Source organism: Helianthus annuus, chromosome 9 (assembly GCF_002127325.2).
Source record: "Helianthus annuus cultivar XRQ/B chromosome 9, HanXRQr2.0-SUNRISE, whole genome shotgun sequence".
Taxonomy (NCBI): Eukaryota; Viridiplantae; Streptophyta; class Magnoliopsida; order Asterales; family Asteraceae; genus Helianthus; species Helianthus annuus.
In genome coordinates this window covers 89193032-89212566 of record NC_035441.2, presented here as the reverse complement: position 1 = coordinate 89212566, position 19535 = coordinate 89193032, and positions in this window count along the sequence as shown.

The window sequence follows — 19535 nt, the reverse complement described above, 5'->3', positions numbered from 1 at the left end:
AAGCCATTCGAATCTTCTTAGCCTATGCGTCATATATGGGGTTCACTGTGTATCAGATGGACGTCAAGACAGCGTTTCTGTATGGAGATGTGAAGGAAGAAATCTTTGTTGAGCAGCCACCTGGTTTTGTTCATCCAGATCATCCAGAATATGCCTACAAGCTTGACAAGGCATTGTATGGATTGCACCAAGCACCACGAGCTTGGTATGCTACTCTAACTGAACATCTTCTGGCTCATGGGTATGCACGTGGCACGATAGATCAGACTCTGTTTATCAAGAGAGTGGGTAAGGATCAAATCTTGGTTCAAATTTATGTCAATGATATTATCTTCGGGTCTACAAGTGAGGAACTTTGCAAAGAGTTTGAGAGAGTGATGCAAAAGAAGTTCGAGATGAGTGCACTCGGTGAAATGACATTGTTTTTGGGTTTACAAGTTAAACAAGATTCACGGGGCATTCTAATTCATCAAGGGAAATATGTGGATGATGTGCTGAAGAAATTCAAGTTCACTGACGCTAAACCGGCAGAAACTCCAATGGCAGAGAGACCGTTGTTAACTGAAGATGCTGAAGGATCCCCTGTTGATCAACGACTTTATCGGTCTATGATTGGATCATTGATGTATCTGACAGCTAGTCGTCCCGACATCATGTTTGCTGTCTGCAATTGCGCACGCTATCAGGCTAATCCTAAAACTTCTCATCTTACTGCTGTTAAACGAATCTTTCGGTACCTTAAAGGCCGACCTAGGTTTGGTCTGTGGTATCCGAGGGATTCGAATTTTGACATGTTTGCGTTTTCTGACAGTAATTTTGGAGGCACTGACAAAGACAGGAAATCCACCTCTGCTTGATGTCAATTTTTGGGTGACAGGCTCATTTCTTGGCAATGCAAGAAGCAACAAACGGTAGCTATTTCCACAGCTGAAGCAGAATATGTTGCCGCTTCCGCGTCTTGCTCTCAAGTGGTGTGGATGCAACATCAATTGCAGGACTACGGTTTGACTTATCTTAATACTACCATATACTGTGATAATGATGCTGCAATACAAATTGTGAAAAATCCTGTTTTCCACTCAAAAACCAAGCACATTGATATTAAAGTTCATTTTATACGCGACTGCTTTGACAGAGGTCTTATTAAATTGGAGCAAATCGACACAGATGCAAATGCTGTCGATTTGTTCACCAAACCTGTCAGCAGTTCGAAATTTCAGGTGCTTGTGGATTTTCTGAAAATGATCCGCTTTACTGACTGAGCATGTTTTGTTTTATGTCATAGGTAAATTTGTTCATAAAGTTTTCTATTCTTAAGTAGTTTTTATTTATGCTCAAATTTAGGGGGAGAAAATTTTGAAAAAATACAAAAACAATAAAAAATTTGAAAAAATACAAAAAAATAAAAAATTTGAAAAATACAAAAAGAAGCTTTGCATGACATGGGAAATGATATGAATTTTCACTTTATGGTTAAGGGCTGACTCATGTAAGACCAGTATCGAAATGGTTTGACTCTAGTATGATGTGTTGGTAGGCTCTTTCCTTAAGACTGGAAGCATTGACTGTTTCTGTTCAGAACTAAATTAATACATGACCTCAGGAAAGAAAATCACTTGGAATTAGCTCATTTCTATTTGAATGTCTGTATGCTGTCCCGATACACACAATTTTGATCTGACTCTGAAATTTTCTCTGAAAAAGTCGTGTACCTCCTCTGCTGCATCCAGATACATGCTGACTTGGAGGTGCTAGGCAACGTCAGCTTCTGCTGCATCCAGATACATGCTGACCTAGCTGTACGTTGTCGCACTGTAGATCAATTAAACACCCGAAAGAGGCCCTCAAGTGCCCAAAAGAAACCCAAGAAATCTATATCAAACTGAGAAAATCTCATTTAATTTGTATATTATATCATCTCTGCTTAAGATCTATTCTGTTCCCAGTTAAAATTTCAGAGATCTGGATTGGACTCGTGAAATATGTGGTAGGTAAGATACTTGCATGATAGAGTGTGCTGTTATTTTTCCGGGGTCTGATTAGTATTTGTTTGAGTGTTCATTGTCAAGAAATCAAAACATGATAAAATTTGTTACAGGCAGTTATATGAACAGAGTCTAGGGAAATGAGTTTAAAAGGACAAATATACTGGCAATCGTCCAGATCATTCAGTTGTAGATCAGTGTTGATAATTGTTGTCAAGCCTGAAACCGGTGATTTGATCCCTGAGCAATTATGATATTTCCTTATTTTAATTTTTGTAAATAATATTTCAATATTATTTAATTTTTGTTTGAAGGTTTTGTGTTTATAATAACATGCTCAGGAAGTTGAAGGGTCATATTGAAAATTTGAATTTAAATTGGATTTCTGATAAAATTAAATTTTGTTAATAAATCAAGTTTTTGGGTCTCGAATCGAGACTGTGGTTTCGGCCCAAATGTGTTAATGGCCCGGCCCACAGATTAGGTTTTTAAAGAAGTCTCGACTCGAGACCTCATTATGTGCTCGAAACAAATCACAGTTGTTTAAAAACTCTCTCTCTCTCCGGTGACTTCTTGAACTTTTTGACGATTACTCCGGTCTCAATCTGTTGTTAAAGGTAGTTGGAAGATCTTAGTAATGTTTATTTGTAGTTTTGCAGGTTGTTGTTGAAGGTTTGATGAAGATTGTTTGATCATTTTATGAACGTTTGAAGATGATGATGAACCCTAAATTTGGATATATTTTGGTCTTCAAAGATTTTTAAAAGTGTTTTTGGATTTTGATCCAAATTGTGACAGATCTAAAGTTGTTTGTGGGGTCTTGACTAGGATTGCGGCTGACACATGTGAAGACTCGAGACCTAAAGTTGCGAGTCGCAACCTGGTCTGTCTCGACTGAGGTCTCGACTCAAGGTTGATGGTCTCGATTGAGGTCTCGACTCAAGGTTGATGGTCTCGGTTGAGGTCTCGACTCAAGGTTGACGGTCTCGGTTGAGGTCTCGACTCAAGGTTGACAGTCTCGATTGAGGTCTCGACTCGAAATCTCATGGTCTCGAGTTGATTCATGAGTGTTGTCAACAGTCTAATTTTGACTGCTGACTCAGTGTGATCTGTCTTTGAATTAAGTTGACTAAACTTTCATTCTCATGTCTTATGCTTATTGTTTCTGTTTGGTACAGGATATGGATTTGAAATTTATTTCAACACACAATCAAGCTGGATATTTAGCCACTCCTCCAGAGAAACACAGGAGATTATATACGTCACTGATTAAAGGGTTGAATAGTTGCCGACTTGTTCATGCCTTGAGAGAAAATCCTGTTGTTTATGAAAGTCTAATTCGAGAATTTTGGAAGACTGCTAGTTTTGATGCCCTGGGAGCTGAAGGTAAAGGAGTTTTAACTGCTGAGATTCAAAAGAAGACAATTACAGTAACTGAGCAGATGATAAGGGAGGTGTTACAGTTCAACGACCAGGAAACTGATCCGATCGAGCTACCAGCAGGAACTGTGGAAGAAATTCTGCCAAGATTGAGTTATGAAGGAAAGTACCCTTCATTAGTAAAGAATTTGTGCATCCTTATTGGCGTCTATTGGTGCATATGTTCATTCTTTGCATGACTGAAAATCGAGGAGGCACTGATCAATTGAACATTACTCAGTCTGCTGCTTTTGTCTGTCTAATCACCAATGAATCTTTCAATTACTCGAAGTACATTTTCGAAGGAATGAAAAGGAATGTGACAGGGGTTCGAAAGGACAAGTTTCTGATGTATCCAAGGTTCTTGCAGATGATTCTAAATGCACGTTATCCAGATTTGGTGAGATCTGGAGATACTTTGGAGTTGAAACCCACGTTATCCAGATTTGGTCCTGCTTGTTTTGGTGCTCTGACTCCGAAAAAGGGTACTGAAAAGAAGTTTGAAGGTTTGATTCCTCTGGAGAAGTTTGGTCAGTTTGCTGAGACTGAGGATGTAGTTGCTGATCCAGTGATAGTACAACCTGTACCTGTGAATGCTATGGTTGCTGAAGAGCATGATGTTCAGGGTGCAGTTGCTGATGAGCCTGAGACAGAGATCTTAACAATTAACTCTGACGATGAGGGCATAGAGATTATGTGTGATTCGGGAGATGATGAAGAGCTTCCTCCTGAAAATGAAGCTGATATTGCTGTTTCTACTGTTCCATCGGTGATTACTGCTGAAAATTTGGCTTTGTTATTAAAATCAGTGACTGATAAGATGGGAAATCCTCCTTCCGATCTTACAGTATCAAATGAAGAGTCTGATGAAAACCCAAAGGATCCTGATTCATTGCCTTTGAAGCGGAAAATGAGGGATCCTCGACTCGGAATGTATGTTGAGCAAAACAAAGATCAACCTGTGTGTACTGCTGAAGATGATGATGGATTGTATGACTTCGATTTTGAGAAAACTGTTACTGACACCACCACTACAACTGAAGATGTCTTTGAGTTCAACACTGATTCTCAAAGAGATGTTTTGGAGACTGCCACTACAGATGTTCAGGTTACAAATGTTAATGTTGATACTGCTGTTGAGACAATGCCACTTGGTGCTTCTGAATCTGCAGGTCCTTCTAGAGTCGTTCTTGATATGCCTAGCAGTTCAAATGGTAAGAGACCTGAAGAGCCGTTTAGAATGCCGTTTGATGATGATTCAAGCGATGATGATGATTTCATTAGTATGAAAGAAATGAAGAAACGGTTAATTGTGGTTGAGCAAGATTCAATTCATAAAGATGCCAAGATCATCCAACTTGAAGATACGATAGTGCAAAAGAATCAACAGATTGAACAGCTTCAAGGAGATGTCAGTTTGTTGTTCAACATGGTATATGATTTACGTGGAAAGTTGGAGAAGAAATTTGGGAATGAATTTTCTGATCCAACAGATGTAGAGAATAGAAGAAAAGCCTTTGATAGAGATGATGCTGAGCGAAGTGCTGCAATGGAAAAGTATTTTGAAAGGGTGATTGATCCTGTTGCAGAGAAGGAAAAGGCTGAGAGAATTAAGAAGAAAAGGGAGTTTGTTATATTGAAGAACAAAAATCTTAATCCTAATGATGATGACGCTCAAGCAACTCATCATCTAATGGATGTTGGTGAAACTCTCTACGATAAAGTTGGAAATCGATCTGGTGTCGTTAGCTGGGGATTTGATCATGACCGTAGAAGATGGTGGATTAAAAGAAAAGTTGGTCCTATTGAATGGTACAAGGCTCCAGCTCAGTTTCAGACATTTACAAAGGTTGATTTGACGAACTTGTCTAATGCACCTTATGTAGATGATAAGCCTGGAGGTCGTGGTTATCTGTTTTATGAGAGATTGAAGAGGGAGGTTCTTCGTGGTTTTCCTTCTATGCATATTGTAGAATCTCTTGTTGTACCAGCTAAAGTTGTTCGAGATCCTTATACGAACAAGCGAATGAAGATTGTTCACTGGCCTGCTACTGATAAGGAGAAAGTGATTCCTTTAGTAAGAAAAATTCCAAAAGGCGCTTTAAAGTCTTTGCATTTTGGGCTTATGATGAGCGTCTAGGGCAGGCAGTGATTGTGTGTGATGATGATGTGAACTTTCGTTTGGTGGATCAAGTTGATTTACTGAATCTTGCTTATGAGGATCTTGAGGTGTTAGCTCAGAATCAAATTAGAGCTACTGAAAAATATGAAGAAATTGCCAAAGGATGGACTGCAGCGGTTGCTTCAGCCATTCACATTCGCACGAAAGGATTTGTGGGCTCAAAGATCGTCTGGGTGGTGCTCGTGACAGTTGAAGTCTCAAAGCTCTCTATGCATAAACCTAGGGGGAGATTGTTGGAAACTTGAGGTTTATTCATAGAGAGATACTTAAGTGAAGGGCTAGTCTTGTTTTGTTTAATATGTTATTTGGGTCAGTTATGTTTTTGGGTTATGTACATGGTCTCGAGTAGGCTTAGGGGTTACGGTCCATCTTATCTAGTATATAAGTAATCCCTCATGTCATTGAGAGGGTTGTTGGTTGATGTAAAGGTTGGCAGGCCACTCGAGATCTGATATCAAGTCTTGTATCAGTCATCATTGAAAGGTGAATGCAAGATAGAATTTTGTTTGATTACCGTGTTTATATTTCTTATTAGTTGTTCTTGAATCAAGTTGTGTTTGGTTTCCGCACTTACACAAGTAATAGCTTGATATCATTGAACGATCCGAATAACGGGTTTTACAGGGGGGAGACAAAGCCGGTGGAAGAGCCCATGTAAAAAATATCAACTCGAATTTGTACCATTACGTATATAATAATACACACGTAAAAATAGTTTTTTAAGTAAAGGTACAAAAAGGGATAAACTCAAAATTTTACAAACTCGAGAAGGTCAAAATGATATTTTACAAAATTTATAAACATATTGACAAATTAGTCTTTTTAAATAGTGAGGTGTAACACCCCTAAAATATAAATCATTTTATTATGAATCCGACGTTGATATTAAATGAAATAAATTAACTAGGAATAAAAAAAACTAACCTAGTTAGATAAGAGTTTAGTGATAATAAGTTAGAGTGTTAAAAACACTTAAAATAAAATTAAAAAAAAGCCTCATGAAAGTAGGAGGGTTAAAAGTGTCAAATGTGAAACAAGTTTTATTAAAAACAAAAAAAATAAAAATCCAACACACACTGGTGTGTGTGGATCGACTAGAACACAGGGGAGGGCGACCAGACATCTCCAAACCCCTAACTCATACAAAATTCACAAATTGAAGGCACAAATCTGTTCCAAAACAAAATCCGAGCATAGATTGGTGATCTCCTTAGTAAAGGGATCATAAGGTATGTGAAATTTCGTTGAATGATTCCAATTAAAATTCTGAATCAATGCTTGAAATTCGAATTTGATGATGCATGATGCTTGCTTGGATGAAATAGGAATGAAATAATGTCTAGGGATAAACCCTAGTCAATTTCTTGTTGGAATTTTGCTTAAAACTTGTGAGATTCATAATCACCATTGTAGGTGATTAATGGGTTTTGTAGGAACATGATAAACACTAAAATTTTGATTGTTGTTCTAGTGAAATTTGAGCTCTTGGAAGTGAATTCAGATTTTGTTAATGTGAAAATGGATATGAACATGGCTAATTGATGTTAATCTTGGCTAAATTAACAAGCTATGAACTTGATTATGAACTATGTAAAATTCTGCCCTTAAGGTGTTTGTAAAAATGCCTAAGAGAAGGTTAAATGTTGAAATTTGAACAAAAAACGCATACTTGTACTAGTTGGTGAACTATGCGTTATGTCACATCTGTGCCCCTATGACAATCAAACAAATACCAAATCAATGAAATATTATGTTTCATACTTGGGATTTGTATAAATATGTGTATCATTTGCACATATCAATTCTTTTTCAGTTTCGAGCTTTAAATCGCTTTCTAGAAGGTTATACGCGAACTCATGCGTAAACGTAATCAGTTTAACACGACAAACACTCCGGAATAGTGAAATAGGCTTAACATACCTTAAATAACCTCTACATAACTTAGAAATAAGTTTTGGATGGTTTGGTGTGTTGAAAACAAGTCTATTCAATCGCAGGGACTAATTGTGTCAAACTACGAAAATATGCCGATTCGTGTGATAACGAACATTCCGGAACTTGATCATAAGTTAAACATACCCTAAATGTCCTTTACATAGCTTAGAAATAAGCTTTGAGGGGCTTGGTATGCGAAAATAAACTTTTTGATCAAACAGGGACTAAAAGCGTCAAAAAGTGCATAAGTTTGCATTTTCGCGCATATCTTACGTTCTGAATATATCCGGACATCCAAAAATTTTTGTAATCATTAAAATATTTTATTTTAGTGATTGGTAGGCAAAAACTCCATTCGTTTCGCAATTTGGGGCGTACACGCGTTCGTTACGACTTCCGTCGTAATTAACCGAACAACGCAACCATACAGCCAAACGAACCGACATCCTAGATGTTTTCAAGCATATTTCATGTTCCCTATGATTTAACATCATTGTGGAGCTTGGAAATGGGCTTGACGGGTGTTAGAAGTGCCAAAACGCGACGAAACAAGGTGCAGGGGCTAAATTATCATTTTCTGAAAGTACAGGTCTGCTAGGCCCTTACGAACCGTATGTGAGACCCCTTGCGGTCCGTATACATTGCCCAGATCAGCGGTTTTGCCGAAACATTGAATCGGGTCAATACCACCTATTCTAATGGTTTTAATCCTTGGTTTTGCACTCTATGGACTGGTATTTGTGTACCCCTTGTATTGTAAAACCATGTCCCCAAGTGTAAGGCTTAGATTGAAGCTCAATTATCGAGGAAAGATCTTAACGGTTCTTCGAAATCTATATAAACCCAAGCCTTTCATTCATTTCAGCTCACACATTGATCTGAATCTATACTCTAAGTTGAAGCCTTGCTTCATACCTGAGTAGTTTAGATCAATTTCTTCCTTGCTTGGACCTTTTGTAAGTTTATTTCATGCTTGTTATTGCTTTTCAACGTGAAAGTCAAACTATGTTTGACTTTCTGCTTTGACCAGTCAATGGTCAACACGAAGTTCGTTTGAACTTCGCAACGTGAGCGTAATCACGATGGTCATAGTCCTTTGTGACTATACCTACTGATTACCATGTTGATTAGGCGTAGTGACGAGTCATAGTTTGGTCAAAATGCGTATTTATGCGTATTTTGCAACCAAACTATTCTTGGGTATCAAAACCCTTTGTTTTGATATCAAACTTGTTTACTAACTTAGTTAAACATGTTTTAACATGTTTAACTCGTCACTTTTAGTCTAGTGCTTGTATAGGGTCATAAGATAAGAAGTCTTAACAACCGCTTAAACTTTCGAACCCGACCCGTTTGGTCGATCATTAAGATCCGACCAAGCATATTTTGTGACCATAGCTGTATAAGGAATAACCTTCCGAGGTTATATCTTATGGTCACTACGTTTAGTTAGTTGTATGATAGGTAGTTTATATGCCTTAGGAAAATGACTAAAATGCCCTTTTTACGCATAATTTCATTTTAAGCATATGTAACCTAAATTTTGACATTTAAACTGATTAGGCAATATTATTAGACTTGTTGAGGCATATAATACTTGTCATAGGACTAGTTAGACGGTCCGAACGCGTTTTGCGTGAACGACGCGTTAAAGTAGCGTAAGCTACCTTAATGGGTTGTAATGGGTCGTAAGCACTTAGGATAGGTTCCGATTTAGAATGTAGACTTTGTTAGACCATATTATATGAGTTCCAACACTCGTTTGGTTTACAAGACCTCATTCTATCCAATCTTCCGATTTAGGTTTGGTTTATTAACATAGTTACCCTTATTAGGTGCCGATTGATTCCGTGATCCTTCTAGCTTTGTTTGGTTGATTATTTCAAGACCTCTAAGCATTCTCAAGTGAGTACATAGTTCCCCTCTTTTACCGTTTTAAACTGTTTTGGGGTGATTCATATGTGCTAAACGATTTCGAGTTTTCTAAACAAATAATATGGTTTATATTAAATTATCTGAACTATTTGAACTGTTTGAACCATTTGGAACTGTTCGATCTATGTGAACTATTTGGACTGTTTGAACCATTTGGAACTGTTTGGTCTATGTGAACTATTTGAACTATTTGAACCATTAGGTTAGGGAAGTGATTAGGTAACGGGGCGGGTGTAATGTGATAAAAGCATGGTGGATACGTCGTTGGTACTTCCTATATAAGTGTTTTTAACACATTATATATCGTTGCGTTATCTAGATCACTTGGGCAAATGTTTCCAAAACAAGGTTACATTACAAGGTTTTTCTAACAATATAAACCATTTGAGTTTTATTAAACGATTTCTGTAACACCCTTGCTATTATTTTAGGGTTTTCGTATTATTTACGTAAATAAACATGTAATTATAATTACATATACATTGAAAAATACGGTTAAATTAAAACATTTTCGGATTTGAAACAATACAATACAATATGTATAAAATTCGTCGTTTTTAAATGACGACGAAACCATGTGCGAAAGCTTGTATCTTGATCGTGTTCGGTTCTTCAATGAGCTTGATCTACATCCGGGACATTCCCAACATTACCTAAAGTCAAAACCACTTAAAATGTTAGTTTTGACATTGTATAGCGCGTATAAACAAGTTCCAGCATCGAATCATGAAAAATAAAATAAAATTTCAGATTTGGTCCTGTCGCGTGTCGCGCCAGACACCCTTCACTCTGTCGCGTGTCACGACGGCTCTCGCGTGTCGCGCCGGATCTAAGAGATCCTGTCGCGTGGCGCGAGGGATAGCATTTTCCAGTAGGATTGTTGCTGAAACCTGCAATTTTCGCCCAGCTATGGTTTTAATCCAAAAATGGACTTTAAAATGCCATAACTTTCATTCTACTTATCCGTTTTGCGTGATTCTTTTTTTTTCTCCTACGCGTTCGTAATTAAATTCTCCATCACATGGAGTTAAAATTCGACATTCAAACTAATAAAATTCTAGATTTCTAAGTATTCGGCTTATTGTTCAAAATTAACATCTTGACCCGTTTGTGTTTAAAACCTCCAAATTTGTTTCCAATTTATCATAAAGCCTATACCAAGTATTTCACTCAAAACCTCCAACTTGGATTCATAACTTTTGTGCATTACGCGACAATCACCAAAGTTACGCGCTAATTCATTTTGACCTATTTCGAAGATTTAAACCTTTTAAGTTTAAATCTTTCCCCTTGGTTATGCACAATCTACTGTATACTTATCTATAACCCACAATATGCGTACCTGGTTCGGATCAACATATTGACCCGTTTTAATACCTTGTCTCAATAATCGCTAATTCATAGCATCGCTAATTCATAGGCCGATTTATCCTGTGTGCATAAAACTCCACAAACACTTATTAGTCGTTAATTGTTAAATGGTATCAACATTACCATTTGAACCATTTGGTCTAAACGACCAAACATTCGCGCTTATATTTGACTAAATCACCATTTTACCCTTTTTATTCGTTTAAGCTTACTTAGAAAGTAGCCATTCAAAAACTCATTTTTATTTATGTCATCCCATGACCAAATTACCATTTCACCCATTTTTACCATTAAACATGGTTTTTCGTCTTTTGATACGTTCTGACCCGTATCTTTTCGTGTCAAAATCACATTTTGAATATAACCTGGTCGTATTTATAATCTATAAATAAATACATATCTTACGATAAAGGTGTAAGCTTTACTTACCTCGCATCCAAACTATGCCTTACTTTTCCTTATTGATTTGTTTGACCCGCTCCGTCCTCAAGCTTCCACCTAGCTCGTTTAGCGTCAAACTAACATCATCATTCACAAGGTGGTTAGATTAGTCATTAACTAATACGACTATTCCACCTTACGTATTTTCTATGTCGAAATCATTATTCGACTTCGTCATTGGTTAATTTTAACTTTCTACTACTAGTTAACTACCTCTAATCATATGATACGTGAAATTAACTAAATTCTACATTATGATTAGATTCCGTATTATCACGTATCACCCCTAATTGAATCAATTAGGAAACTACGCGTTTCATTCGTAGTTTCAACATATGAACATTGTGGGCATAATCTATAACATCAACAATCAAGTTTCGTATCACTGAAAATAGGCTGTTTTTGTTGACCTGTTTAACCTGTTTGCAAGTCTTCAAAAATTATGATTTTTTTATGTGGTGTACCACTCGGAGGGTTAGACCTTGTGTTAAAATTTCAAGATCTAACTCTTTACCAAAAATTCGTAAAAATTCATTAACTAAGCTGCAATCAGATTCGTCACTTCTGACTGCAGCTTACGGAAAAATTCATTTAAAATTCCTCGTTTATCCGATTGACGAAATTCCAATTGGTGATTTTTCTAATAACTTAAAACTTTCTACAGTACAAATTTGAGATCATAACTCAATTCCTAAATTGAGTTATGACATTCGTAATGGGCTACAAATTCTGCCAGAAAACGCAGCGTGAACCTTTGATACGGAAAAATTCATAAAACGCTCAATTTTCGTCGAAAAAATGCGATTCCAGTGGGGTTTTAAAGATAATTCCTGGAATTACATTTTAGACTCAAGAAACACATGATTTTATCAGGTTTTATCCAGGTTACAGCCAATACAATTCGGCTGTAAATTCTGATCAAGAATCGTTTGAATTCAGCTTTCAGTTTAAGCGTGTTCTTGACATCATAACACTATTTTTTTGCAATCAAAACCCTAAAAACATCTCATACATGAATTTAGTATCAACAAAATCTTGAGCTAAGCATGATTTCAACATATACTTGTCTAGGGTTTACTCCTAGACACAACTATGTTCCTATTCTATCCATATAACAAGCATGCATCAACAATTTTTTGAATTCTCTAGGTTTACTCAGAAATTCAACTAGAGATTTCTCATGAAATTTACATACCTTTTGACTCCTTTTTCAGTGGAGATCACTAATTCGTGCTCGGATTTTGATTTGTAACTGATTTGGACCTTCAATTTGAGAGATTTAGCAAGAACTAGGGTTGGGCTCCCATGGAGCTTTCTTCTGGTCGATCCTACGCACGCCCTATGTGTGTGGGTTTTATTTTTTTTTTTGTTTATAATTAAGCTTTCATTTTATCCATCTTTGGCCCCTCGTGTTTGGTTAGTTATCAAATAGATCACAACTCTTTTAGTTTAAACAATATTCCCTCTTATTTACTAGGTTAGACATTCCTAGTTAACATAATAGGTTCGGGGAAAATTATGACCCAGTCTGATTTAAGTCCCGTTAATTCGGGCCTTTTATTCACTTTATTTTCCTCAAAAGGATTTGCTCAACTTTTATTTAATATTAGATTTATTTATTTGAATCCTAATATTTACCTGGTAAGTTTTACCACTAACTGTATTTTACCCGTCCTTTAGTATTAACGTGGTTTGATTACCAAACCCGTTTTCGAATGTTACAAGTCTACCCCCCTTAAAGAGGTTTCGTCTCCGAAACCTTTCTCACATACTTTATTAGTTTAGATCATCTGAACATTAGCTTTCGGTGATCAATTGAGCATTACTCTTATATAATAATCTTACCAAAAAATATGGTAACATCTTTTTAGTTACTTATTGTCTACGTATCTCTTACGACATAATGCAACTTGAAATAACGAAATCTCGTTATTTCCACTAGTTTAGTTAACTTAGCGATATCCATCGCTTTCATATACTATCGAATTCTTTATGAATCCGTTACTTTGTCCCGTTTAAGGGTCTTTAGTGAAATCCTTCACTTTTAGCAACCAATTCTTTTGTTTTCAAATTTATTTATTCGATTTAGTTATACCGAATCCACTGCTTACAAGCAAACTAAATTTCTTGATTTGAATTGCTGACCTTAACCGGTCTCACTAACTAGACTTATTAGTCCAGTTACTTTCTACCGCTCGCTTGGTTATAATGTGATTCTACTTCACATTGCATTTCTTGACCGTGATCGTGTCACATCATGTTTAATTTATATCAACCTTTAATTTTCAAAAATATCACTTTTCGAATATATCGTCTTGCGCCTATCAGTGTCAAGACTTGTATCTTTCATGCTTACTATTTAAATTCCTATCAGAATTCATTTTTTTTGTAGAAACGTTATTTCTTACCAAAACCGAAGTTTTAATTTAGCGTCTTCTCTTTAACCTTTGTCAATTATCCATACCGGGATATTGGCAGTCCAAAATTTATTCTTTTTCAGTCTTTGACTTATGCGAGGATTCTCCATTTATTCCATCGCTTTGTCTTATTAACGCATTGGTAGGCAGAGTCAGACTTGGGATCAGAATTAAACCCGAATCCTTAGATAAAAAAAAGAACAACGAATTACCTCCGAGATACAGTTTCACCACCCGTCGGTTTCGAAGGGCAAATTCCAGCAGGGTTTCTTACGCTACAGGCACACCACGTAAGGCTGACTGAAACTCCAAAGGTCACCTCTCAATCGTGCCAATAGATTAAGATAGCAATGGATAGTGATTCCCTAATCTAGAGAATTTTAGAAATGAACCAGAAAAAACTACTCTTCCATTCACCGTACCAAAGTTTAAGTGAGATGGCAAAAAAACCACCCACTAAGCTACAAACTAGGAGCATAAAACTAAATAAAAACTAACCAAATGTAGCAACAGAAAATAAAGGAAAAAACATAATTAAAATAAACGAGCTGGAAAATAAAAATGTGAATGGAAGTCTTGAACTCTCTTGCCCTGGGCCCATTAGCCACTTCGAATCATGGATACCCACCATGGTGTATGTTGGCCCGATGTTGGTGGGCTGCTAGGACGGCTAATTTCCACCGAAGATGGGATGGGTTGTGGCTCGGGTGGCCCACTGGTCGTATGTCTATCATCCTCCCCAGCTTCTGAAAAGTTTGTCCTCAAACTTGGAAGGCAATCAGACGGGTCAAAATAGGGCTGCAGGTCAGCAACATTGAACGTGGCAGAAACAACATAGTCACCCGGAAGATCGACCTGATAGGCATTGTCGTTGACCTTGGATAGAATACGAAAAGGACCTTCGGAGCGGGGGCTGAGTTTGGAGCGACGCTTGGCCGGAAAACGCTCTTTCCGAAGAAAAACCCAGACAAGGTCACCCGGCTGAAACAGAACATGCTTACGATGTTTGTCACGCTTGTATTTGATCAAGTCATTACTCTTGGTGATACGGTCGTGAACCTGTTGGTGAAGACGTTTGATGTCAGCAGCAAACTCTCCGGCTTCCTTACTGAATTTTGTGGACGTGTCAAGAACAGCCAAGTCAAGTGGAGTATGAGGTTGCAGGCCATAAACTATAGAAAACGGGCTGTAACCGGTGGTTTTACTTGGAGCTCGGTTGTATGCAAACTCAGCTTGTGGTAGGGCGTCATCCCACTGTTTAAGACTAGTTTTGACAATGGCACGCAGCAAGGCACCCAGGGAACGGTTGGTTACCTCAGTTTGGCCGTCAGTTTGTGGGTGGCACGTCGTGCTAAATTTAAGCTTGGTTCCCATTCGTCGCCATAAAGTCACCCAAAAGTGACTGAGGAACTTAACATCACGATCGCTGACCATAGACTTTGGAATACCATGGAGACGGACAATTTCACGAAAATAAAGGGTAGCAATCTGAACGGCATCATAAGTGGTGTGGCAAGCGACAAAGTGTGCCATCTTAGAGAAGCGGTCAACCACAACCATAATGGAGTCTTTGTGACGAGGGGTTCGTGGTAAACCTGTGATGAAGTCTAAGCTCACATCTTCCCAGGGGGTGGTCGGAACAGGAAGCGGTGTGTAAAGGCCATGTGGGGAAGAGTGGCACTTTGCACGATGACATGGGACACACCGGCGAACGTAGTGTTCAACATCACGTCGCAACCTGGGCCAGAAAAAGTGTTGTTGTAGCATGAGCAAGGTTTTATCGATGCCATGATGACCAGCCAGCCCACCCTCATGAACTTCTTGGATTAACATGGACCGAACACTGTGCTGGGGGACACAAAGCTGCTGATGACGAAAAAGAAACCCCTGACAGATGTGAAAATTGGCGACAGCATGGCGTTGACAGTTCTGAAAGATGTCACCAAAATCGGGATCGCCCACATACTCCTGCTTCAACAAATCAAGCCCGAGGACGCGGGGTTGTAAGGAATTGAGTAGCGAGAACTTACGAGACAAGGCGTCGGCCCCTTGATTGAGTTTTCCAGATTTATGCCGGATGGAAACGTTAAATATTTGTAAGAATTCAACCCACTTGGCATGGCGAGGCTGGAGTTTATGCTGTCCCTGATTGTACTTGAGGGCCTCGTGATCTGAATGTAGGATAAATTCTTTCGAAATTAAATAATGCTGCCAATGATCCAAGGCTCGAATGATTGCGTAAAATTCCTTGTCGTATGTGGAGTAACGACGTTTCGCATCATTGAGCTTTTCACTATAATAGGCCACGGGGCGACCACGTTGTGACAGGACAGCCCCGATACCGACGCCAGAGGCGTCACACTCAACCTCGAAAACTTCATCAAAACAAGGGAGAGCCAGGACGGGTGTAGAAGAAAGTAGCCTTTTGAGTTCATCAAATGCTTGCTGAGCTTGAGGGGTCCACAGAAATTGCTTTCCCTTGGTAACCTCAGTCATCGGAGCCACGACGGTACTAAAGTTACGAACGAAACGCCGGTAGAAGGACGCCAAGCCATGAAAGCTGCGGACCTGCTGTATAGATTGTGGTACGGGCCAATCCCTTATAGCTTGCACCTTTCGTTCCTCAACTTGGATGCCCGTGGAGGATACAATATACCCCAAGAAAGTGACCCGCTCAGTGAAGAATTCACACTTCTAGAGGTTCCCGTACAACTTCTCCTAACTAAGCAAATCGAATAGTTAACGAAGATGATCATGATGGGCTGCTGCTGTAGGGCTATAAACCAATATGTCATCAAAGTAAACCACAATAAACCGACCCAAAAAGGGTTTGAGAACCTGATTCATAAGGCGCATAAAGGTGCTAGGAGCATTAGAGAGTCCAAACGGCATGACAAGCCATTCGTAAAGACCCTCCTTGGTCTTGAACGCGGTCTTCCACTCGTCACCTTCATAAATTCTGATTTGATGATAACCACTACGGAGGTCGACTTTGGAGAAGACAGTAGCCCCGTAAAGCTCATCAAGTAAATCATCCAATCTAGGGATCGGAAACCCGTATTTGATTGTGATCTTGTTAATAGCCCTACTGTCCATGCACATCCTCCACTCCCCATTTTTCTTAGGGACAAGGAGGGTGGGTACAGCACACGGGCTGAGTGACTCTCGGATGAGTCCTTTTCGCAGCAGGTCATCAACTTGTTTCCTGATTTCAGCAGACTCTTGTGGATTGGTGCGATAAGCGGGACGGTTGGGCAGAATGGAACCAGGTACAAGGTCAATTTTATGTTGTATGGTACGTAGTGGGGGGAGGCCAGGTGGCATTTCAGTGGGGAAAACAGAGTTATAGGACTGTAATAGAGGCTGAATCTCGGCTGGAAGTTGGTTTGGGGGCTTGGTGTCATCAGGTTCACTATCAAGGAGGATGAGTTCCTTGAAAAGGGCGTGTTGTTCAGCTTGGAGCAGGGTAGTAAGAGGTAGTGGAGCTTTAGTAGACGGTCCGGTTTGGGTAAGTGGGGTTAAGGTAATCTTTTTGGCTCGGTGTGTGAAAGTGTACGTATTTCGGTACCCATCATGGATCACGCGTCGGTCGAATTGCCACGGTCGACCCAAAAGGATGTGGCAGGCATCCATCGGTAGCACATCGCACCACAACTCATCGGTATACACCTTCCCGATGCTCAAAGGAACCAGAACTCGTTCAGTCACTTGAATGCCCTTACCTTGATTCAACCACTGAATGTTGTAGGGAGTGGGGTGTGGTTCAGTTGATAGTTTCAGTTTGGTGACCAGCGTTTGGGATGCCACGTTAGTACAACTCCCACCATCAATGATGACGGTATACACCTTGTGGGCAATCGTACAACGGGTATGGAAGATGGATTCCCTCTGCAACGTCTCTGTCGGGGCAGGGGCATTGCTCAAAGCCCTACGAACAACCAAACAATCACCATCGTCGGGCCCTACTACTTCCCCGTCTCCATCAGTCCCCGTCGTTTGCTCGTCACGGGGTTCTTCACCAAATTCGAAACCGCGTGCTAATTCAAAATCTGCCAAAGAGATAACCCGTTTGTTGGTGCACTCAGACGCGATGTGCCCTAATCCCTGACATCTGAAACATCGCCTAGGTGCTTTAGGGTTTTCGGTGGGAGTTGAACCGACAGGTTGTTTGGAACCGGTGAAAGAGGTGGGTTTTGTGGGTGGGGTGGGCTTAGAAGACGGGTTGAAACGAAAAGTGGGTCGGGTGTTAGTGGACTCTTGCTTGCCTTTAAGTTTTTGTTGCTGATCAACCTTGTGGGCCAGCAGAGTAAGTTCGGCTAGGGTTTCATATGGGTGTAACTCAACCACATTTGCAATTCGGGGTTCCAATCCACCCAGGTAGCGAACTAAGGTCTGGGGCTCGTCTTCGGGTACGTCGCACTTCATCAATAGGTACTCAAATTCACGAGAATAATCTTCAACAGTTCCTGTCCCCTGCTTAAGAGAGTGTAATTGCTGAAAACCTGCTTGCACGTAATACGAGGGCAAAAATTTTTGCTTTAATTTGGCTTTCATTTTAGGCCACGTTTGAATCTTTTCTTTCCCCATCCGTTCTCGTTTTAAACACGTGTTCGACCACCATGTAGAGGCATATTTACGAAGCTTAAGAGCCACGATTTTTACCTTATGGTCATCAGTGGTTTGCTTGTAGTCAAAGACCCGCTCCACAGTTCGAATCCACTCCACAAATTCGTCGGGATCAAGCTTACCATCATATTCTGGTATGTCAACTTTAATATCATTCGAGTGCCAATTGCTCGTCCCCTCTCTGGTACTCGAGTCGCCGGACTGAAAATCATCCCCATTGTTGCGTCTGTTTTGAGAGAGCGCTAATTCCTGGATCTGCTCTTGCATCACTTTCATTTGATCTGCCATTTCTCTCTTGTCGGCTTCCATAACTTCCAAAATCTTCTTGAGTTCGGAACTACTCCGGGTATCCATAGCTCTGATACCAAATGGTAGGCAGAGTCAGACTTGGGATCAGAATTAAACCCGAATCCTTAGATAAAAAAAAGAACAACGAATTACCTCCGAGATACAGTTTCACCACCTGTCGGTTTCGAAGGGCAAATTCCAGCAGGGTTTCTTACGCTACAGGCACACCACGTAAGGCTGACTGAAACTCCAAAGGTCACCTCTCAATCGTGCCAATAGATTAAGATAGCAATGGATAGTGATTCCCTAATCTAGAGAATTTTAGAAATGAACCAGAAAAAACTACTCTTCCATTCACCGTACCAAAGTTTAAGTGAGATGGCAAAAAAACCACCCACTAAGCTACAAACTAGGAGCATAAAACTAAATAAAAACTAACCAAATGTAGCAACAGAAAATAAAGGAAAAAACATAATTAAAATAAACGAGCTGGAAAATAAAAATGTGAATGGAAGTCTTGAACTCTCTTGCCCTGGGCCCATTAGCCACTTCGAATCATGGATACCCACCGTGGTGTATGTTGGCCCGATGTTGGTGGGCTGCTAGGACGGCTAATTTCCACCGAAGATGGGATGGGTTGTGGCTCGGGTGGCCCACTGGTCGTATGTCTATCACCCATAGGTTTTATCACTTAGTCTATGGGCTATTTTATTATACCTTCACCTCTTTAAGGCGAGGTCCCTATAATCTATTTCTTTCTAGTTATGACTCGTGGGTCGTTTTAGTCTCGTAGACCTTTCCATTGTTTATAACCCCAAAGGTTAGGTTGATCATGTAGATCATTCCTTACTCATGTCATTCTTAAAATACATGTTTGATATCTAGGCATCCTGTTTTTGTTTAAAATCATTTATTTTCGCCTTGGTATTTTCTTTG